The sequence below is a fragment of the Sinohyriopsis cumingii genome, chromosome 2, assembly GCF_028554795.1.
Source record: "Sinohyriopsis cumingii isolate HCF-2022 chromosome 2, ASM2855479v2, whole genome shotgun sequence".
Taxonomy (NCBI): domain Eukaryota; kingdom Metazoa; phylum Mollusca; class Bivalvia; order Unionida; family Unionidae; genus Sinohyriopsis; species Sinohyriopsis cumingii.
Genome location: NC_142962.1, coordinates 31,458,646 through 31,483,549, shown reverse-complemented (window position 1 = coordinate 31,483,549; position 24,904 = coordinate 31,458,646). Strand labels below are relative to the sequence as shown.

The 24,904-nt window shown below is 35.5% G+C and overlaps 1 long non-coding RNA gene across 1 annotated transcript; it reads right to left on the bottom strand.

Annotated features, from left to right (window-relative positions):
- Nucleotides 1-312: 312 nt before the first annotated feature.
- LOC149804571 (uncharacterized) lies at nt 313-11,603 on the bottom strand. The gene is made up of 2 exons (XR_016413963.1): nt 11,405-11,603; nt 313-1,013 (listed from the first exon to the last, which is right to left on the bottom strand). It is a non-coding gene; the product is annotated as an uncharacterized LOC149804571 (long non-coding RNA).
- Nucleotides 11,604-24,904: the final 13,301 nt, after the last annotated feature.

Below are 24,904 nucleotides of genomic sequence, written 5' to 3'. Positions count from 1 at the left end.
GTTAAGGCGAGAAGAACCACAATAACATTATACTCAATCGAAGGAATGTGTTTTCGTGTCTCGCTCAAGCCCGCTCCTTCTCCCAAATATTCCTTCAATATTATATTCTGCCGTTTGCATATCAACGACCCATCATTGCGGATGTTGATAGAGCTGTCACCAAACATTATTTTTGCATTGTTTGTATCGTTTAATATCGGTTGATCATCCGATCTTTTCCGACAATATATCATTATAATTGCTTTAATTCTCTGTAATCAAGTGTTTAATATTATTCCAGATAATAAATGAGATCAATAAAACAAACACAACTAATATTACAGCCTTTAATAAATAGAAAGCGCCAGTAAATAACTGAAGAAAACTCTATCACAGGACACGTCATCCATTGCTATGATTAGTTGAATTTGTATGACCTTTAATTTTTGTTTATGGTATTGTTTTACATACCGTTTGCTTATTTGTTTTTTTTATATACAAATAAAGATCACAGTCGAAGACAATGCAGACGAATTTAGGCATACGTGTATAAAAGGATTGATAAACCTGTATCTCTGATATAATTTGACCTAGTATCCTTTCTTTAATTTTGAAAGCTTTTGTTGTCTAGGACTCGCAAATATATGAGTCAAATATTCTAACTTGTAAATCAATTTACAGGTTCACTGACCACTTTCCACACAAAATTGAAACTAACAACATTTCGGTCAATGCTTATACTATTTTCATTTTCTGTCTCTCCGTGTATTAATAAAAAAAAGGAACCATATGGAGGAACATCCCTGCAACGTATGAGACAAAATTAATGTTATTGGAGCAAATAGTGGAATTATGCCAAAGGGAATATTCTATATTCGTACAATGGCTTATATTGATTCCCTGGATTGAAAGTTGGTGTCCGCTCACGCTCTGACAAGACGATCCCTGCGTTATCATATTCACACATGATAATTGGTTATCGCTGATATTGATTACGGTATTGCTTCACAGATACTGCAGTCGTTGCTGTTATGCTGAAAACATAAACCAAAGATTGTTTTTCTTTTTTCATTTTAACTGGCAGCATAGAAATCGTATTAGACGAGCATTTATGTTAAAGTGGGACTAGCGTTCTTTATGACATTTGTACCTGGCTTTGTCCCTGATATTGCCTGTGGGACGCATGTATGCAATTATTTGTCCATCTATATTTAAGCTGTCAAACACGAACGAATACATGATTGAGAGGAGAAGAAACGACATAAAAAAGAAAACTGAATAAATAAACGAACCAATTTCTTCCTCATTAGACTTCAGACTGTATGTACACTTGAGTAAAGGTCTATTCTGATAGGCAAATGCAGAGAAACATCAGAGCACGTACATTGATACTGGTTTGCAACTTACAGGAAATATAGTTCTTAGCAAATGAATAGAAACATTATGCAAATTATTTCTAATTATCTATCGTCTGAGTTCAGAATTGTTTTTGTCAGTGTTAACGTTATATTAGATCATTTGGCATTGAATACATTTCCCACCAATATCGAATTCCGCACATGATTAAAAACCTTGCATGACCTTGATCCTTCAATACAAGCCATGGTACTTTATAAAATATGCTGAAATCAATTCTATTAAATATTTTACATGGGCATAAAGTCAAACAGCAAAGTATCACGCATGTCTTCTTTCTTCTGTTCCTTGATTTCGTGCCAACATTGATTTGCATGTCAGTAATAGTCTCTGTACAAGAACGTGGTTTCTCTGACAAAGTAGGAGGAACTTCTTTCTACATGATATCATTCACATAAAACATTACTTTTCTTTTCCGAGGGGGCCCCGAGTGGCCGAGTGGTCTAACGCGCTCACCGTTCCGGATCACTGTCATCTCACCTCTGTCTGAGTGGGTTCGAGTCAAAGGCTCGGCTAGCGTGGGTACGTGGGAAAACTTGCCAATAGCTTCTTGTGGGTCGGTGGTTCTTCCCTGGGTTTTCCAGGGTTCTTCTTCCACCAGTTATAATGGCCGCCATGTATAGCCTATCTTGTGCTGAAAAATGGCGTTAAACCCTAACATCAACAATTCTTTTCCGAGGAAAACTTATATAAAGTGTGTTTTCGCTATTTTTCCTTGCTGAAGTCCTTTCCAAAAGTATGATCGAATGGTTTTCAAAACACCTAAGTTAGCATATTTCTTTCCATAATATACAGTGATGAATTCCAATCCATAATTGATATGGCCCTGCTATCTTCGGAGAATAGGACCAGCATGTAGTAAGAGCCTTGTAATGGAGACATTAAATGCAGTTGGTTAGTGCAGTCATTCCCAACGCCCGGGTAGCAAAGCACGTTCTGGAGGTTCACGGAGAGTCACCAGTCTTTTTATTGGGGGAGGGGGAGGTCAACACTTATCAAAATATGGAGATGGGGTCATGAGTCCCAGACAAAATATCTTATTGGGTCGCTGCCAAAAATGCATGGGAACCACTGGCTTAGGGGTTAGAGTTCCGGATGCAGGCTCGCATCGCACCGTCAGATCAGCCTAGTTTGGTTACCATGGTGTGTCACTGAGCAAAACACTTTCCTTCTATTACCTTGGGACTACATAACCTACTTATATTGTTGTACACTAAACCCAGTCAGAACGATATTAACAATAGATTCCCACGAATTGTCAGAATGGAGATACTAGTCTTCCAGAAATCATCAAGCTAGTGAATAATTAAAAAATTATCATGACCGGGAATTCCAGGTTCAACAAGAAACTGGCTATGGCTCAAACAGAAAGAAAAATCAATAAATAAATCGGTCCTTACAAGGCAGAACAGTTGAAACTCACATTTGTGAAACGTTTGCATCGCTGAAATCAAAGGCAGAACACAAATTTTCATTAGGAAATGTTAATACTATAGTAAGACACAATAAATCATAATTACAGAATGAATCTCATTCGATTACATTATTTCCAAACAGTTTTCAACAAAAATATTGTTGGTAGATGCCATTTAGAATGTTATTATTAGGCTGAAAATTTATGCAAACGAGCCATGTCCGAATGGTGTGGAAGTATAAAATGAAATGAAAAAGCACCTCATAGTTTTTCTCAACGTTTGTGAATAGCTGGACTTTGAATGATAATACATTTTCATAAAGGCTGATTCATAATCCGTTCTTTCAGGCTTAGTGACTGAAGTGCGATATTCTACAGGTCACCCGCTTTTTAAACTTTAAATACTGGCCTTTTTTGGGGAAGTCAAAAAGATCTAACATACGTACAATTTAAATTATATTTATTAAGATCACTTTAACTTTTTGATAGCATTGCGAAGATTCAGTGAAAAGACTCGGATCATCATGTGATATTAGTTTCAGTGGTGTTTTATTACGTGCTGAAGATAAATTAAATCCAATCAATATTAACATTGACATGAAATAATTTAGAATAGTCCGCAACATTTTTAACATTGCTGCTAATCATGACGTGAAAGAGAGGCCCCGGGTTGCTGAGTCGTCTAAAGCGCTCGACTTTACCAATCAATGCCGTTTCACATCTGTCCGTGTGGGTTCGAGTCTTGGATTTAGCCAATATTGGGGTGTGAGAACGCTTGCTAATAGCTTCCTGTAGGTCAATGGATCTTACACTAGTTATCGCGGGTTAGTCCTCTCCCAGTTATACAATTTGTCACGTATAACCTATCATGTGTTGAAAAATGGCGTTAAATCCACAACAACAACATGACAGGAACTATGATAAGGATAACACTTGGTTAATTACACAAGTTATCTGTATTACTGCAGTGCTATTAGTTATCAGACTTGAGACTAGTATATTGGTGGAAGGGTTTCCGTTTCTTGATGATGAAGATGACGTATAGAATAGTAAATGGTAACATAAAACCAGACAAGAGAACATGCTGGATATATTTCTTCTTAGAATATAGAAACTGTTTGATAGATGAAGGTAATGCAAGGTTAGATCAAAGTATAAAATTTGTATGTAATCAGCCTATAAGGTACACAGGAACAAGAGAGAACATATATTGCACAACCTGTTTTGAAAGTATCAGACACTGTGAAAAAGGGTAAAAGCGACATTAATTTTAGGAAAACAAGGTTCCACTCAGACGAAGACATTAACGCTAACATGTAAACAGTGCACGCCATATTTAAAACGTAAAGTTAGACTATGTTGTTGGTGGTGACGATGCATATTTGTTGTCGAGTGCCACGGTTATGAGGGTGGGTAGTAACCTTATGTAAAACATCAACATCGAGTTAAAAAGAACGGCTGATTTGGTCAACAATTATTCATTCCTGTTTTAAGATCAGTCTTCAGAATCATTAATAATTGTGTTCAGATATAACTCGCAAGGAATTATTTATTTCAATTATTCACTGGAATTACAACCGGCTCATTGACTTTTTTGAGTTTTGAAGACTCAGTCAAAGACATTCTGAATCATGTCATTGTGGTACACCAAGATATTCAAGACTGTTGGAATTCATTCGGAATATTCTATACTTTTGCACTTGTGATAGGACATTATGATTATTTGGGATTTATGCATATATTTAATTATTCAATGTGAAACATCCTTCCTGTACTTGTGCTTATTTCCTGTTCATCTTCGATATGTAAATTTCGAATAAATGTTCAATATCATATTTGTTTTATAGAGGCTTCATTCTGTGGTTAAAACATTTTATGCTTAATGGGTCGTTTCTTACGTCTGATCGTTATGATTAACGGAGCTTGAACAGAACCAAATCGTCGAATGTTTTTTCGGTTGAGGCTTCATCTCACTGAAGCATTCAAGTCTGTTGTATTCATTTAGACTGAAATTAAATGATTTCGTAAATACGCTATATAGACTAAAATACTGGTTATACAAAAATGATGTACCAGCGAGATAAATAAGTTCTTTGACCTTACACCTAGGTCAGTTATGAATGTGTTTGCTTTAAACATTTCATTAAGTTCAATGGTTTCTGTTTTGTATGATCTAAGGCCATACAGACTTTTACAATTCAGGCGGAATTCGATATCGATATGTATTGTGATAGATGCCAATATTTCCAATATAATCGGACGAATACAATATTTTTATTATGACAAAATAAGCCATCAGAGATAATAAGAATTATTTCACAAAATTTGTATAACATAATCTGTAATATGTGGGTGGCATTGGCGTCAAATCTACTGCTGAAGGCCTCGGTAAATTCTTGAAAGAATACGATATAGATCCGTTATCCATAAAGTTTATCCACAGTAGACATAATTGTCTATCGGCCAAGCTGACTGTATATAATTCAGACTGCAACACTGTTGAAAATGATGTAACATGGCCAAAAGGTGTTTATGTAAGAAGGTGGTATGGGAATCAATCTTGGCGAGACAGGTTTAGCAATCGCGATCAGGAGGCAAATGAAGGTGCAGGATGCGATATTCCGTGACTAGGTTGACAGTTAATTGTTCATAAATTTGCCATTATGTTCTGTCGTAAGTTAATGTGTTTTGTCATTTTTGTCATTTTAGTCCTGCTTTCACGAAGCATAAGTATTAATATGCCTATATTGCAAGTTAATATGAATCATAATATACTGACCTGGAATGTTAGAGGAATTATGTCCTCTGCTCTTAGCTTTAGTGCAATGCTGGACAAATATAATGTTGACGTAGCTTGCGTAACTGAACATAAACTATTACAGCACATACTTCCATTTTGCGATGCTATTCGTTCTGATTATAAATGCACTGCTAAGGCAGAGGATATTTCCTCTAATAGCATGTTAATAAAATGTGGTAAAGGAGGAGTTGCAATCTTCTGCAAAACTTCTCTCATGAGATATGCTAACTTTATAGATGAAGTTAATAGTGACAGAGTTGTTGGCATAGAATTCAAATTTCCCGATATGCAAAATGTATATATTTTTTGTGTATATATGCCGACCCTATTATATGGCATAGATTGTTTCGAAGCGCAAATTGAGTTGATTCAAAATCTCTATGATCAGTACTCACAGCTGGGGGACGTGTATTTTACTGGTGATTTCAATGCAGTAGCTGAACCAGACACTTTCAGAGATTACAAAGATAGAGTATTTCATGAGTTCTTGCGATATAATAATCTAGTGAGTACTGGACATTTAATAATATGCACTGGTTCCCGTTATACGTTCACCCCAGCAAGAACGATGATTGATCATTTTGTACTGTCGGATCAATGCATAGGTAGATTACGAAGTGTGCACATTGTTTCAGATCACGAAGAGCACGTGATATCTGACCACCTCCCTATCCTTACTTCCCTTCGTACAGTGACCTGTGGGAGAGACTTCAGACAGTCTATGAAGAGAAACAACATAGCCTGGAATAAATTAAACGCTAATATCTTGAAAAACTATCAATCTGAGCTGGACCTTCGCTTGAAAACTTTAGATATAGATACTATTTCGGACAATGTTGATAGCTTTTACCGGCACATTGTTAATGCAATACAGCAGTCAAGCGACATCTCGCTTCCAAAGTCATAATTCAATTATCATGCCAAACCATACTGGTCAAATGAACTCAAAGAAGCACAGAAACTTCAAAGACAAGCTAGGTATACTTGGATAAATGAGGGAAGACCGATGGGTAGTCAATTTAATTCTTACAGAGAATATAAAGATAAGAAGAGAGACTTTAGAAACGTTCAAAAACTGGGTGTGGAAAAATATATGGGGGAGGTGTATGAAGAAATTGAAAAAGCACATGAATGCGATGTAAGACACTTTTGGAAAATGATCAACATTAAGAGAGGGAACAATATAAATTTTTGTCAGGAACTATCAACTGATGGAGTTTGTGTCCGTGATGATGATTCCATCGCAAATGGCTTTGCCAGATACTATGAGGACATTCACACGCCGAATTTAAACCATAGTTTTGACGGAAACTTTTATGAATTTATAGAGAGAGAATTAAATCGGGGTCTACAGGACGAAGTAAGCCATATCGAGGCCTTACAGACCAGTATCAGTTTAAACGAAGTAAGAGAAATCATTAAAGGTCTAAAGAAATCAAAAGCATCGGGCCATGATCAAATGTGCAATGAACATTTGATCTATGGCAGCGACTACCTCATCGAGTGTATGACAATTTTATCTACTCGGATGAATGATCAATCTTACATACCTGTAGATTGCAAAAAAAAAGGGTTAGTAATACCACTGTACAAAGGTAACAGAAAATCAAAGAACTCCCTCGAAAGTTACAGGCCTGTTACTTTACTGCCTGTTATCTACAAAACCTTTGAGAAAATTATTCATGAACGTTTGGTAACTTGGCTCAAAGATACTAATTCTAGTATACCCAGTTCACAACAACATGGTTACCAAAAAGGTTTAGGCTGCACAACAGCGAGTTTTGTGCTGTTGCAATCAGTACAATATAATGTAAACATGGGTTCACGGGTTTTTGCTGCTTTTCTTGATACAAAAAAGGCATTTGATACCGTGTGGCACAAAGGACTGCTTTTTACATTATTCACGTTGGGAATTACGGGTAAATCCCTTTTGATATTTTTTAACATGTATACAAATTTAGAGAGTAAAGTTCTTGTAAATGGGCAATTTTCAGATTGGTTCTCAATTGGCCAAGGAGCAAGACAAGGGGGTGTTTTGTCAACCTTGATGTACACAATATTTATAAATGACTTGCTGCTACAGTTAGAAAATAGTGGATTTGGAGCAAAGACTGGATCCTTAGCTGTGGGAAATCTAACCCTAGCTGATGATTTTTCACTTTTGGCTATATATCCTAGCAATCTACAAAAGCTGTTAGATATAGCATACGACTACAGTAATAAGTGGCGATTCGAGCTTAGTGTCACAAAGTCATACATTATCATTTTCGGATCCCAATACAAGAATTATATCAATATGAAATGGTATCTTGGCCCGTCATGTTTGCCGGTTACCGATTCGGCAACACACCTGGGTCACCGGATTAACTCAAAGCTGACGTCGCATGACGCAATACTCGATGCATGCAAGAAAGGGAACAAATCTTTTCACGGTCTGTTTGGTATTGGCATTAAACCGAATGGTTTAAATCCCTTGGTTGCTGCAAATGTAATTAAAAAGGTAATTTTCCCTTCAGTGTTTTATGGAAGTGAATTATGGTGTAACATTTCAAAAAAGTGACCTCGCTTTATTGGATAAAACTCTGAGGTATTTTGCCAAACATTTACAAGGTTTTCCAATACATACAAGATCAGACATTGTCCTGGGAATGCTAGGATGGACATCAGCGCAGTCCGAAATTGATAGAAGAAAATTGATGTTTTTACACAGATTGTGTTTGATGCCTAACAATGTATATACTAAACGTGTGTTTAACGTTGCGTTATTTCACTTCATTTTGAGCGGATGCATGTCAAGCTGCGGGTTAATTTCAAATTTATATTATACCTCAAAGAAGTTTGACTTGCTCGGGTATCTAACTGATTATTTACATCATTCTGAAATTCCAGATAAACATAATTGGAAAGAAATTGTAAGGTCAAAAATTGCTGGTCTTGAAAATAGCCTCTGGAGAGTTCGTATGTCTAATCAAGCAGATTTTGATAGATTATCTTCGATACACGAATACTTACGACCTGCCTCAGTGTGGCAGTCGGCTAAAACCAGACAACACACTAAGGTATTTACATATGTAGCTAAACTATGGGCTGCTGTTCCACAAACACAGCTTGATATGTGTATTAGATGTGGGAATGTTTATACAGACTTGATACTTCATTGTTGTGTTAGTTGTCCTTATATGTCGAACTTTCGAAATTCTTTCTGGGATTTCCTTACTGATAAATTTCCCCTGAGCCTGCACATTACGTTATTTAATGCAGAAGATGAGCTGCAACTACAATATCTTTTTGATAAAAGGTTACCATCAGGAGTAATCGACAAAGAAAACTCCAAGCTATTCGTCCTGTATGCAGCATACTTTGTCATGCAGTGTGCAGCTATCTTCTGTAAATAAGGTACTGAAACTTGTAACTTATGAGTTGACGAACACTTTGTTGATTGATATTGTGTAAGAATTTGTATTCTAATATAGAATTTTTTTAAATTTAAAAAAAAATATTTATTGATTGTATTCAGATGATTTATTCTTATATCATGTAATCTTCCATGGAAGGAAATAAAGATGATGATGATGATGAAGACAATAACGTTACACATATTAATTTCTACCTATATACTACCGCAATCAACCTATACACACTAGTAAGTCTTTAAAATAATTAATGGTGAAATCAAAATATAATTTTAGAAATTATTTCATGGTAGATATATTTGTAGTGATATCGTGAACTCTCTCTCTCTCTCTCTCTCTCTCTCTCTCTCTTCCAGTACGTTTATTTGCAAATATTCACTCCCATCACACGCCAGTCCATTTATTGCTAAAGTCTTGGATTCATTGCACATTACTCAGAGGTCTACCTGAATGTATTTATACCAGGCTCGATTTGCATTACGAAAATAAAATATACGGCAAAGACTCTTTTTCTTGTTTACAGATTATACGATTAAAGCTGGTATGAACTCCAACCATGTAAAAGAAAAATACAGAATTAGTTTAAAACGCTTACTCTTTTTAAAAATACAGCCAACTATACATGAACTATTCTGAATAATCAACGTGAAATAATTTCTAAGCCTGTACTTAATACATGATGGGAAATAAAACGTATCAATTAGATTAAACAGAAAATAAATCGAGGCAAACAGCTAAAAGCTGTGCATACGTGCTAATGTTGTTCATCGTTTAAGTGCAGTTAGGTCTAAAATATATTAACTTTAAACAGTGCCGGTTTCAGTAACCACCGGGCTTATCTTGTAGTATTCTAATGCTCATGATGCTTACAAAATATAATGCGATCCTTGTTCATTAAACTTTGTTATGTACACGACAATTTACTCAGTAAATATGGAAGCTATGAATATGTAGTATCAGTTATAACGCATACTGTTTCTTAAATTGTTGTCCAAGGTATCTTTTTTCCAATTAGAACATGGTGCTTAAATGTTTATTCGAAAGTGTCACGTATTTTCACGAAAAGGTAAGAACGAAAAATAAGAACGTTATTAATAAATGAACGGAATTTGTAAACACCACATTTAGAACTCATGCTGAAACTGTACTCCAAATAAATATCATTATCTGATGTACTCTTTCAACAAAAATGGAAAGCATTAATAGGAAGAATAAGGTTTATGGCAGCTTTGTCAAAACAACCTGATGCTTCTTTTGGACATTTGATTTTTGTGTAGAGAATTCATGTGTTAAATCAGCAGAGATTGGTATGCCAATATTATTATGACGTCGCCATGTCATTTTCACAAGCAAAATACGCGTATGTTGCACCTATTTACTCTTAAAGGTTACGATTATTCTTTTTGACATATGCATGTTTGTGTTTTGTAAATTAAAATAAATGTCATTAATATACCATGATATCATATTATTCTGGCACAATGTCAGAAAAAGTGAAAGCAAACAAGCTGATAATGTCAGTTTTCATACTTCATACGTTTCATTCGAAACACACATACGCACACATGCAGACGCACCTACCTGCCTACCTATCTACCTACCTACCTAGCTATGTACACACACACGAACACACGCACACACAGACACATACATACATACGTACGTGCGTACGTACGTACACATACATAGATAGATAGATAGATGCATACATACATACATACATACATACATACACACACACATACATACATACATACATACATACATACATACATACATACATACATACATACATACATACATACATACATACATACATACATACGGTGGGTAATCTAACTTGGGAAGTATAATACCACAATCACAACGGTATGCACTTGCTGGTAAATTGCCAACTGGAGAAAAGCGTGCACTTTGAAAACATCATCATACACAATCTGGTTCGAATTCTCTGCAACGTTTCCTGTACAATTGCTTATCTAGTGGAGAGGGTCAGGAATTCTTTACTTGTACAGATGGAACATTGTGCCAACGTTATTAGGTAGCAGACGGCAGAAATCACAATACTAAAAAGGTCAAAAATGGAGCGCATCTGAGCCGCTGTACATAGTTTGGTTCCTTTTCAGACTTTTTTGATTAGATTGCAATATGCGATTATAGAAGGTGGGTAGGATCCAGCTATTGTCCTGATACTGTTACGACTGTGCGGTCATAGGCCAAGTTACAGAAAGAAGCAAAACCAATAAGCTTTGTAAAACTCAACAAACAATTAAATTTTCAATCTTACAAAATGAAAACTTAATATGAACTTACAGTATTATGAACTGACTCCAAAATAATCACGAAAAAGTTTCATTAAAGTCCGAAAGAATTAAATCATACGTATACATTTCAGATCCGGAAATGTACTTGTCCGGCTAGAATCTTGACATTGTCAAAATGCCGTTATCCAGAGCTCTTTTGAATAATTCTCAATAGTCCCATCGTCATATTATAGTCCAGTGAGCACTTTCTGTTTCAACTGAATAATCCAAAGAAATGTTTTCCTCTCAAATAATAACTGAATACATAATAAAATACGTCTGCAGATTTTCTGTTACAACAACACGAGCAATAAGAATGACTAAAATTGCCCAGCTACACGTACTTATATACCATAAGAAAGGGTGAAAACGCTCTTTGCTACAACTATCTACGTGACAAATTGTAAATTTCCAACATCGTAGAAGAACTCTTATGATTTAATTTGTCAAATGAGAATTAACTTAATTCTTCTAAGATACCATTTGACCGACTTGTCCAATGTGAAAAATCATGAATCTTGTAAACATATATACTCATAATTTTAGATCCAATGCAATGGTCGCACGTACGAAATTTCAATTAAAGGTTATCACTACAATTGACAAACACAAATAAAAATGTACGAAAAATAGACAAAATCATGTGCCAAGAGTTACAAAAAATATAGATACGTATAACAGTAAAATAATCCATGAACTTAGGCTTAGATGGGTTAGATTCAAAACAGCTTGATGCAGGAATACGTAAGAAAACAGTATAATCTGAAACAAGCTTGTTCTGAACCGTCATTTGTAGGCGAGAGCACACAATATTTCAAGGTCACAAAACATATCATGTATATTTTTTTGCTTTTCACATTTCGGTTTGAACTTTCCTGTGTACCAAACAAAGGCACTACGAACTTTCCCTTATGACCAGTCAGAATGACACTTTTACTTTTTTTTTTTTTGGGGGGGGGGGGGGGAATCTGTCTGGTCCCCCCCCCCATTTCCAAAAAAAAAGGAAAAGGTTGTTATGTGTTCCTGTCTCGCCCGACGGTGTGTATGTTTGTATTATTTATAATAGAATTTCGATCAAAAATTTTATGAATTTTTGATGGGGTATTTAATCTCTAGTGTTATCTAAAGGGTTGTTCATCCGACACTGGGTTGTATCCCAGATGTCGAAATTCCTTCCCTTACGTGTTTGGTGATCTTTGCCAGAGATCCGTAAGTCCCGTGTATGCTATATGTATATGCAGTGTGTATGTGTGCTATATGTTTATACGTTGGGACGGCCTTTATTGTCGAATTTCCCCAGTTGTCCTCTCTTGCATTCATAGGATATTTATTTCATTAAATATTTAGACTGAGTTTTCGAAATTTGGTAGAGAAAAAGATGTGATATTTTTTTGATAAAAGAAACTTATTGTTTTGAGTGAGTGGTCATATGTGTCGTTTTCTCTCTACTTTTATTGAATGAGAGGCTTGTTCGATAAAAGTTTTCGATTTTCTTTTATTTTCTGAACGTTTCGCCTTTACAGGAGTGTAGCTCTCTCCTTTATTGAAAGTGTAATTGAAAGTTCCAAAAGTTATAACCTGTATTTATGTGTTAGTTAAATTAGCATTGTTAGACTTGTTCTTCTTTAAATGTTACTATTTCCCCATGTTTCTGTTATGTTTGTCCATATCCTCTGCGTGGGGTTTTCTGTCACTATTTCGCAGGCCTGTCCACTTCACGTAGCGCCTTGTAACTTAGCCCTGCGACGTCTATGCAACATACTTCTCCCACGTAGAGGTTCCCTGTATCCCCTACTAACAAAAAACGTCAAAGAAAGAAAGAAGAAAAAAATCAAATCGTTTTTCTCCTATAAGTTTGGGTTGAAGGTCTTTTTAAATTGGGGTTGAAAGTATGTTTTATCTGCAGGGAAATATTAGTCGCGCGGTGGGGCAGGGTTCGGCTCGCATCTGCGTTACTGCTATCGGTACTACCGAAACCCTCCCCCGCCTCCCCCCTCGAGATCGTAGATATGGTGTTTATTTTCTATTTGGTTTTCTTATTTAAAAAAACTTAATCACTTGTCCGCAGGGTGTCATAGTTGTTATTATGTAGTCTATTAATTATTAAAACAATTTTGTTATCATAATCCGCGTCTAAATATAAAATATTATTTCTATGATACTTGTATTTCTTACAAATTTCCATTATTACCTTGATCCTATTATTTTTTTGTTTTTGTCGCATTGGGCCATCGTATGTAGTTTGGTGAAATTGGCCTTTTTACATTGCGGACACTTTGGCATTTCCCTAATCATACGATGTTTAATTGCTTCTTCGCCTGTAAGCCAGGCGTTGTGTAAATACTTAAAAATGATACTTTGTGTTTTTAAAGATCTTATTTTCCCCCAGTTTTTCCAAGTTTTGGTCCAGTTTATCCCCCAGTTTTCCTGCTCTACTCTGCATTTGATATATTTCGTTACTTCTTCTCTAATCCATGCATAATTTTCGCTTACTTCTAATTTCCATAGTTCCGTTTTATCCATGTACAAGTATTTCTTTAATATATTTGAATTTTCGTGGTACTTCTAATTTTTGGGTCAATTTATTATTTTTATATATTTCTGGTCAGTTTCTCAGAGTGAAGCCGAACCAGTAAATGTATAGTGCTTCCCATGCTGTAGCTGGGTCTGGTTGTATTTTTTAAAAATCTATTAATTATATTTGTTACTTTTAGTAGTAGAGGGCTTGGCAAACCCAAGTCCTATCTACTTTTGTCTCTGTATTACGTTTCCTTTTTATGTAATGCATTTTAAAATTCCAGACATAGTCTATTATCTCTTTGTCTATCTTATTTAAAATTTTGTTATCTACGTCTATGGATTTAATTATATAGTTTATATTTGAATATAAGTATGTCTTTGCCACTTGGGCTCGCTCCATAATGCATAGTGGTGCCATGGCCCAGATATCCACATTTCCCTTTATTGTTTTTGGATAATTTGTAGTTTTCTATTGTTTCTTTTTCGCCAATGTACACCCCTAGAGCTTTTACCGTATCTCTCAGTGTGTGTGTGTGTGTGTGTTGCCCAGGATGGTTGCTCCTCCAGTTTCCTATTTTTAAGATTCCGTCTTGTCGTGATTAATTTGTGAGCCCGACGCTTTACCGAATTTTTCAAATTCTTCTTTTAAGTATTTGCAAAATCTTCCCTCGCTTATAAAGTCAGTGCAATCGTCTGCATGTTGGAGCATTTTTAATTCTTTTTTTAGGTTAGGTATTTGTATGCATTGTATATCTGGGTTATTTCTTATCTTGTGGCTTAGGATTTCTATTGCCATTACATATAATAGCATCGATAGTGGACATCCTTGTCTCACTGATTGCTGTATTTCAGATTCTTTCGTACATTTTCCATTTACCTGTACACATGAAGTTATCCCTGTGTATAGGATTTCGGTCCATTTTAGGAAATTCGGTCCGAAGTCAAATTTGTCTAAAACCTTCTGTATATAGTTATGTTCTAACCGGTCAAAAGCTTTTTCTTGGTCGAAGAGTACCATGGCACCCTTCGTGCCTGTTTCATTTATATAGTCTATTACGGTTTTGATATTTAGAATGTTATTTTGTATATCCTTCCCTTTTACCCCACACGTTTGGTTTACATTGATTATTTTGTTTATCCCACCCTTTATCCTGTTTGTTAGTATTTTACTTAAAATTTTGTAATCTGTATTTAAAAGCGATATAGGTCTCCATTTCTTTATTTCATCTCTTTCTCCTTTCCCTTTATATATGATTGTAATAATCCCTTCCCTCATTGATTTAGACATGTGTTTTTTGCTTAAAATTAATTGTTAAATAAGGCGTTGAGGATCGGCGTTAGTTCACCGTTGAATTTTTGATAGAATTCCACGGTGAGTCCATCTGTCCCTGGTGATTTTTTCTTAGTTAGTGAATCTATATTCTCATTTATTTCTTCATCTGAGATGACATCATCACATATGTCTCTATGTTCTGATGATATCGTCATACAATCAACATTGTTTAAATAGCTGTCGATTGTGATGGAGTCTATACTCTGTATAGAGTAGAGTTCTTTGTAGTAGCTAAATATATTGTTCAAAATTTCTTCCTTTTTCGTGTAAATTACATTGTTTATTTTTATATTATTTAGAGTTTTTTCGCCCCCATTTCTAAATTCTTCCCGTTTATATAGACCATTTGCTTTATTGTATAATTCTGTAAATTTTCCCGCCTTATTATTCTCTCTTGATTCTCATCTTCTTCGATTTTTTTATATTTTGTCTGTCAGTTGCTTTTTTCGTACTAGTGTATCGTCCTTTTTAGGTTTGATTTTAGTTCATATTTGTCTTTTTTTAGTTTCTCTGCTCGTCTGTTTGAATATTGAATCGAAATTCTTTTTATTCTATTTTTTAAAATATCCCACTCGTTTATTATGTTTATAGTTTCTTCATTTTGGAAAGTTTCAATTTCTTTTTTTATTAATTCTATATATTCATTTTCATTTAAGATTTTGTCGTTCAGTTTCCATACTCCTGGCCCCCATTTTATCCTTTTCCTGACTCATAGATCCATTGTAACCATTGTGTGATCTGATAGCTTGGTATTAGTTATGGCTGCGTTGATATAGGTTGAAGGATCGTAGAAATTTCCATAAAATTTGTCGATTCTACTAGCTTGGTTTTGTTTGTAATTGAAAGTGAATTCTCTTCTTAATATCTTGAGTTTTCTGTAAATGTCATGTAATTGATATTTATTCAGTAAGTTTATCATTTCGGTCCTGTATATTTTGTCGCTTGTTGTTAAGTCAGTCATTCTGTCATTTTCGTCCCCTACCCAGTTGAAATCTCCCCCATTCTTAAATTTTCCATTGAATAAAGTTGTAGATAGTTTGTTAAATTTTCGATAAAATTTTGTTCTTTAGTTCTGTTTTCTGGCATATACACATTTATTATGTGCCAGTTTAACATTTTTACATGTATTAAGCGACCTTTGAAAAACTCTCCCTCCTCTATCCTTTCCCAGCTTAACCCCGGTATATTTTTGATTATCGTTGCTACTCCTCCTCTGATATCATTGCTAATATAATCATTACTTCTAACTATTGCATTTAGTTTGTCTTCAAGTAGAAATTTTAGCTCCGGTGTAATTCCATTGTGCGTTTCTTGTATCATTATTGCGTCAAAGTTTGTTTCTTTGGTTACTTTTTCTGCTTTCGCCTTGTCTATCCCGTTGCTGTTGATAGTAGCGGTTCGGAAGTTTGGTTCTTCCATTTTTGCTTCACTTCCCAGGTGCCGCATCACTTTATGTAAACTGATTGTCCTTATATTCTAGTTAAGATACATATTTTTTTTTAGTTTAGTTTTTTATGGGGCTCCGGGTTGCCTCCAGAGCCTCATTTGATGGATTGTTATTTTCTGTAGTTTGTGAGCTGTACATTTTTGATTCGTTGTCGTTGTCGTTTTCCATATCCGTTCCATTGCCGTTGTTTGTTTCATTGTCATTGTCATTTTCCGTATCCGTTTCATTGTCGTTGTCTGTTTGTTCCTTTGAAGTTTCTTTGTCTGTGTCTTTGTCTTTGTCCTTAGCCTTCTTACCCATTCTTTTTATTATTTTGGTCTTTACTGGCGGGATTATTGTCTGTTGGGTTTGGTTTTGGTCTGGTCCAGCCGCACTCCACTCCCCTTCTGGGGAGGAGCTTTGTAAGGACGTGTTGTATTTGCGTTTCTGGGACGGTGCAGGGGTCGACGTCATAGGTTTGGTTCCTATTAAGTCCACCGGCCCTTTTTCTTTCCTTCACTTTCTTCACTTTCTTAGGCGTTGTCCTCATCAATTTGTAAGAGGAAATATGGATTGGTTGTCAGTATTTCACTCTTCTCTTTGTGGGATCCCGGGTGGCAAGTCTTTTTGGGAGTAGTAAAATCTTCCCACTCCAGATCTTTGCCTCCCGTTGTATTTATGGTAGGTGTATGCGTATTACCATACTGTGTAGTTGTCTCTAGTTTGGAAGTTATGGGATCCCTTTCATCCTGCTTTTCAAATTCAAGTTCTATTTCAGTCTCCTCGACTGGTTTGGGTGCCGCCGCACTTGTATAAGTATACTGTGCCATTGGTTCCTTGCAATCTTTGGGTGCATGCCCAACCTTACGGCAGCGTGTGCAGGGTCGCTCATATTCACATCCCCTGTACCATGTTTTAAGCAAGAAACCTAACACATAGAAAAAAGTAGGCAGCTTAGCGGCGTCTTCCTTGGCCACTGTAATTATCCTTAACTCTGATTTGATTTTTTCGAAATCCCATATGGTCGCCATTTTTTGGTTTTTGATGGGGATTTTGAATTTCTGCCTTATTTTGTCCACTAAGACTTCATTGTCGATCTCCAAGGGGAGCCACGAGATCATAACGTCTCTTGTTCTGGGCTCTAACCCTCGGGTTATTGGGGGTGCCTCTGATACTGTTGATGTTAGCCCCTTTACTTCAATTTATGTCATGTCAAGTAGGGGGGTGTCATAATCTGAAGGGTATACAATGAACTTGTTTCTCCCACCATTATGTATGCCCTCAATCCCTTCAATGGGTATGCCCTTTGCCTTAAGGGCGGTAATAATGTCAGATTGCCTGGGGCATTCTGCAATATTCCCGAAATCTAACATCTGGCACCCTCTAGGGTGGGAGGCAATAAGGAGGCCCCTTTGTGCGTCATAGTACCTACTTGGGCCATCTTACTAACAAGCTTTCACAATGTTTGCAAGAAATTATGAAAACAAAATAACAAATGAGAGTGACACTTTTACGAGTTTATGATTCGTGCGGTTACCATGCATACAACAGTTTATATATTACTGTGACAACACCTATTAAAAGAGCATAGCTGAGGAATCGATGGGATTATTAAGATTACTAGTTTTGAGATTCACTAGACCTTCACAATTTAGTGTTATTCGGCTCGTCTTTTGAACAGCTCTCATAAAAAAAGGTCTTGGCTGCCTCGACCTCTCTTCCCATATGTGGTTTATTATTAACCTAGGTGACAAGACTTCCAGAAATTTGAATTTAGTTGTTTTGCCAGACACACACATCCTGCAGCCACGTTCACCAATTACGTTTTTCTTGATCTATTGAGTTCATATTTGTCAGTATAAACAGTTAGTCAGGAAAATATAATTCAGCACACTTCCACGTTTTTCACCACGAAAGTAGTTATCTATCAACAGGCAATTCAAAAAGATACATTGAGCTTCAGACCACATTTCAAAAGATTTACACGAGTCTCGCGAGATTTGATTGGTGAGAATTAAATGTTTGCATAATGCAGAGAGACACATTCTTCATGCCAAACAAATACATTCAAATACAAACATCTTGGTCCAGGACCTTGAGCATTAAATCAGAAATGCCTTTAAACTTTAATAAGCTGTTTCAGATTTCGTATTATGTGCACGTGTGTGTGCGTGTTTGGTTTGATATGTTTGTGAACACATCCGTTTGAATTGTTCCTTAAATTTGCAATTATTGAATTCATCTAGAACGTTCCATGCTTCATTGTGCCAAAAATTATATGTGAGACAAGCAGACGATATTCCGCTATTAGGCCGAGAAGATTGGATTAAATTAAATTATTTAAAGCGTCACCTGAGGTACAGAAATGTGGGAGGTCGCGGGTTCAAAACCCGGCCGAGTCATATCAAAGACTTATAAAATGGTACTAACAGCTGTCTCGCAAGGCGCTTAGCATTAAGAGGTTAATGTTACGACTGGTAGGCCTGGTGTCAGGATAATATAACTGGGTGGGGCATCATGCTACATCACTATACATTGTCATACTGCAGACATTGTAGCGATATGACTGAACAAATTGTTAAAGCTACGTTAAAACTCTAAAATACACACGCTCCTTTGATGCTCGTACACTCTATAGTTTTTAATCTTGATTATCAACTTTACGGATATGGCTTCAATGCAATTTTATTTATCTACAGGGTCAAACTAATACATACAATCTACAGTAATTGGAAATGTGCATTACATTTTAAAATATGTGCACAACTGTTTTCCATATCATAATGGATGACTTTTGAAATGTACTTTAATGTATCTAAAAGTTTATTGTGTTTTATGGCTCTTAGCAAAGGAAAGGTTTCCCCCAGAACATCGATCAAAACGTCTCAAGGGCTCAGACCTCCTAGTTTGCTAGACCATATATTTTACTTTTTGCACTAGTTGTTTACTTCCCTGCCGTTGTACTAACTCTTGTACTGGCTCTGAAGCATAGTTTGCCATATGTGTCCATTAATGCTCCCTCATGTTTCTGTCTCGATTACTGTCAAGTCAGAAATATTTGAGGAGGATTTAATTTCGTTTTCTTATGTGGCTCACGCATACCCACAAAATTATATTCATCACGAACAATAATATTATTAATTGACCATAAAATAAATAGAGTATACCCACAAAATCGTCCCGGACTATGCGATCTTATTCACATGCATATTTTTGATTTTAGAGGAAATCAAACAGTTCATACCAGCTTCGATTTGAGGTTGTAAAAGGTACATTTCTGCTTGACAATGCATAAAAGAAATGAACAAATTTAATTTTCAGTATGTGTTTATGATACAATGGTACAGTTTTATCCAAAGCTGCTATCACAGTGCAATAAATATTCAAAAATGTTTAGGTCAATGTGTCCTACCTGTATCAATCGAATTCGAGAAATCAGATCTTTTGTATCGTTTACCCTGTCTTTTCCTTAACTAAACCTTATTAACACTGCCAAAATTGAATAACATACAAGTGTCTCTGTGAGTAACAGGTAATCAGTACAGAGAGTTGACTGGAAACAGACCATATTTAGGCTCGAGCATTTTATTTAGAGCATTCCCCCATATATGTTGAGGGGATTTTCTTACTGTATCATATATAAACATTTTAATTGCATGACATATTCTCACAATATTTGTATCCAGTGGTTTGGTCCACATGACTTCAATAACGCAAAGTTTCACCACAACATTTAGGATTAGTTGGAGAGTGTAGAGACCGTGACATCTCTTAAATTGTTCGATCCTCCCAGGATATACTACGAATATTTGGGGTACTTTGTACTTTCTTCATATAGCAAAAACAAATCTAGAACATCTTTTACTAAAATCTTTTCAGGGCAAAAACCTGCTTCACTGACACGAAGGACCTGGGATGTTTGTTCTTTAGTGTACTAGAGAGAGAAAAGAAATGCTCAGAAAGAAAAATGAGGGAAGATGCTGGGGTGAGGAATAACACACTCCACTGACAGGCCGCATATAATCAAAAAATCTAAGTCTAAACGCATGCAATTGTTTACCGCATCCAATTATTTAATTGGAATATTTATGTTAGTAAAAATCTTACGTATCAGTCAAATCTATTACAACACCCAAAGAAGATATTCTTCTGAGGTAGAGGAAAGATTAGTTATCCCAAACTCTTCGTTCGGGTTATTAGATCTCTTCATCTGATTTAGAATTCTTTTTTTAACGACAACGGACAATTGCGAAATATATGTTAAATTCAGCTGTTGAAATATTTGAATTATAGATTCATAATTGACACGAGTTTTACAAAGAATCCCAGAAGGTCTTTTATTGGGTAAGCAATATAAAACTAAATATCATTATATTGGATTAGTAGGAAATACAAGACAGTAATTTATTTTGTTATCCCTCTTTTGTACAATAACAAAATAATGTTTATAAAGAGACGCCGATTCGAGTCATCAAACCAACAAACTAAACTTTTGCTTGACAATGATTTAACCTTATATACTACTGGGCCTCCTTCTATAGGGACTCGGTAAAAAAATGTATTTTTTTTCAAAATTTGGAGAGTAATGAAATACAGACATAAGTGACTTTGGAAAGGATGTAATTCTCTCTACTTATCTCAAAAAAGCCATTCTAGAAAGATCTACATGTAATAACGGAAAGAGAATGAATGTTGTTTGTTACGTATATCTATACTGTATGGTTAACTTTTGTCCATGATTGTGGATTGCATTTGAAGATAATGGTCACTTGTAAACAACATGTTTACATAGATATCATGTGTCCATGAGTATAAGTTGTAAACAACATGTTTACGTAACGAGTTCAATGTCAGTCTTGTTTTCAGTTAGATTAGTTTTTTTTCCAGTAGAACGTTTTCACAGTCTATTACGTTATATGTCAAGTAAATATCTGTATATATAGGGACTTGATAAGCAAATGATTCAATCCTGTTTTAAGACCAGCCTGCTGGAATCCTTTATAAATATGTTCAGATATAATACGAGAGGAATTTATTATTTACATTGTTATTTGGAACTACTAAATGCTAATTTACTTCGGATTAATACGTACTTTGGAATGACGTTTAGGATTGCACCATTGTGGCACATCAGTACATTCAAGACTATTGGAATTCATTCGGAACGTTCTATATTTTTGGACTTGTGATAGGACATTTGGGATTTTATTCACACTAGTATGGTTTTTAAAGTTTTGTTTATATTGTAGGGAGATTGTTTGTTGATTTTACTTAAATTGTTGGTTTCTCTTTCTTTCTGTTAAATATTTGAAGACCCTGAGTCACAACATGTGAATAATTGCACGGAATAAGCCAGGTAGTATTCAATCATTTCTGACAACGGCTCAATATTGATTGTCTGTTCTTTCATCCGATGTAATTATAGATCTCGCCGAAAGTGCCTTCTACGATGCATCCTAAACTATAGGTTCGACTGAAGATGGGCGTCTTTTCAAAAGTCATTTTTTAGGAAACCTTAATTTTGAATGTGTTTTCAAACATACTGTAGCTAGATTTGTCCAATGATCACAATTGTTTTGGTAAAGTACGCCAAAAACTCACAGTTGCGCAGACCCATCGAATGCATAGCATCTCACGTATGACAAATCCTATCGAGTAATGTTGCCGGATATGTAGGGGCTGGGAAAGAAGAGGAAGACACTGCCGTAAGACGACTGAATAGGTATTTACCGCAAGAAAGATCGTCATCTATCTCACACCCCTTTTTCAACATCACAGTTCACATATTAATGTTGAAAAAGACCATCCTTTCCAATAAAACTGAACCTAAGCTTTTATCATGAGCCGATCTTTTGGTTACTTGAAATGTCACAGGGCCTTAGTTCTGTATCTTGGTCAGTATCAACAGACCTATCCCGTTTATGGCTCGTGAGTTTCTTAAGACCCAGTACTATACAGTGTTGCAGTCTCTCTTCTCTTTCTCCTCTTATTTGCTCGGGATGCTGCTGCTGACGTTTTCGAAAGTGAGTCATGCTAGTGACAAACACTTGTATATACATTCATGTAGCTTGATGGGAGTGTTTACCTTTGAAATCACAACATCAAAATGCTAAAAACTCCATAAGGTCTAAATTCTCCTTATGAATGGTCATACAAACTATGAAAAAGTATATTGTGGTGGCAATCACATACGTTTCTGATTGCTGGTTATTGTTTGTTTCCAGTCCAAGCTAAAACAATAACATTAATTAAAAGTTTTTAAAACCTATTCACTGGGTGATATACCGGAAGTATATTCTTCCAAACTCAGTCGATGTAGATAAAATGCGAAATAACAGAAACGTGAAGTGCAATGACTACTGAATGAGCAGTAAATATTTAAATGGCACATGATCAAAAGAAGTAAAGAAGAAGTAGCGAGGAAGTAAACTAGTAAAACACCATACCTTTGTCCTGAGATTCAGTTTAACACACTACATTTGGTAAATCGCCTTAACCAAGTCAACATAGCCAATGCATTTAACGAGATACGGGCTTAATATACTAAAACTCAATTTTCCACATACAAGCTAATAACCATATTTGATATCCACACTTTAAAATTTCGTTATGATGGCTCCGTTAACATATATAGAACAAATGTAACATACTACGTTGGCAGTATCAACTAAACCCACAGTGGGGATTCATTTGTTTGTATACTTCTTGCCATGGTTTTGCACTTAAAGCAAAACATTGGATGGGTGACAAGCCAGAATTTTTACAAATAAATAGGTCACAAAAGGAAACCATTAACGTACCGTGCACAGTATATGAGTATTAATATGCCAGATGATACATTTCTTTTATAAATAAAAAGTCACAAGTCTCCTCTGAAAAAAGAAAAAGTAAACATTTCAATGAGAAACTATAGATGCACAATCTAAAACAGTGGAAGTACACGTGTATCAAACACAGATCACCCTTGTGCCTGTTTCATATATGCACCACGTGTGTCAAACACAGATCATACTTGTGCCTATTTCATATATGCATATGAGTGAAAAAAGACCAAGTGTTCCACCGTGTGCCGATGTCTTTCATCGTCGCATGCACAGGCTTGTTCTTAACTCCAGGTTGCAAAAATTAACGAGGATGAAGTGATTCTGTCATTGGAAGAGCGAAAAAGGAATCCAAAATAGAATGTACAGTTTGGAGTTAGGTGGAGTTAAGGTTGTATGTTAATATCGCCAGCTAGATATGCTGCTGCAGGAATAACTACCCGTGTTGTCATTCCTTCAGCATTTAGCGGGGTTAGTTTTTGATCAATATTAAAACAAAGAATTATAAACTTTTCAGTATATGTTGGTCTGCAACACGATGAAGTAGTAACATTTTGTCATGAATAAAGTTAACATTATCACTGAGATTATAAGCACGGTGATCGGCGACCAGATAATCAACCATCAGGAGTTTATTTGATCAGATAGGACAACAACAAATACAAATTATTTAAAATAGATTTAACTCTTGGTTGTTCCAGTTTTGAATGTGCGATTTCTACAATTTATGTTACAACAGACAACGCAACCGAGACAACGTTTCATCATGAAGACGTGACATGGTGTGATGGATGCCCAGAAAAGGAGATCTATTTTTACAAATTTAATTGATAACAAAACCTGTATTCAAATTCATTGAAGGAAATAAATTGTGTTCCTGGGTATTGCAATATTTACGATTAATAAAATCTTCTTTCAAACAAATGGCAATAATCAAATCAATACTGTTTTAATTCTTGATTGTTTTGCAACTTCGAATGGTACTTGAATAAAATAAAAAAAAAAATAGGAAGCGACTACACACGATGACAACTAGAAAGTATTGATGTCGAAGGTTTGAGTACATAGCATGTACATAACGAACTATAATGGCAGAATGTAATAACGAAGGACACATACAAGCCGCAAGATCATTTGAAATGGTCTGTGTGTTTTTGAAACCCAAAAGTTTATACATGTGTCCTGACCAAATCAAAACACAGAAGTCACTCTAAAGACTATTTATTTTGTCTACTTTAGTCCCTACATGTTTACCATTTTCTCACGGGAAGACTATTTATTATTGTACGAAAGTAAAATATGGTCATTAGAAGTAGTTAACTATAGTTATTGAACTATGGTCTTTAAATTTGGTTATTAAAAAAAGTTACAAAAATGTACCGTCAACAAGTTGATTACCATAATAAAACATGAAGATGGAAATTGAACTTCTCAAATAGTATAACGCTTTCATTGAATTGTTTGGCAAATTGTAAAATT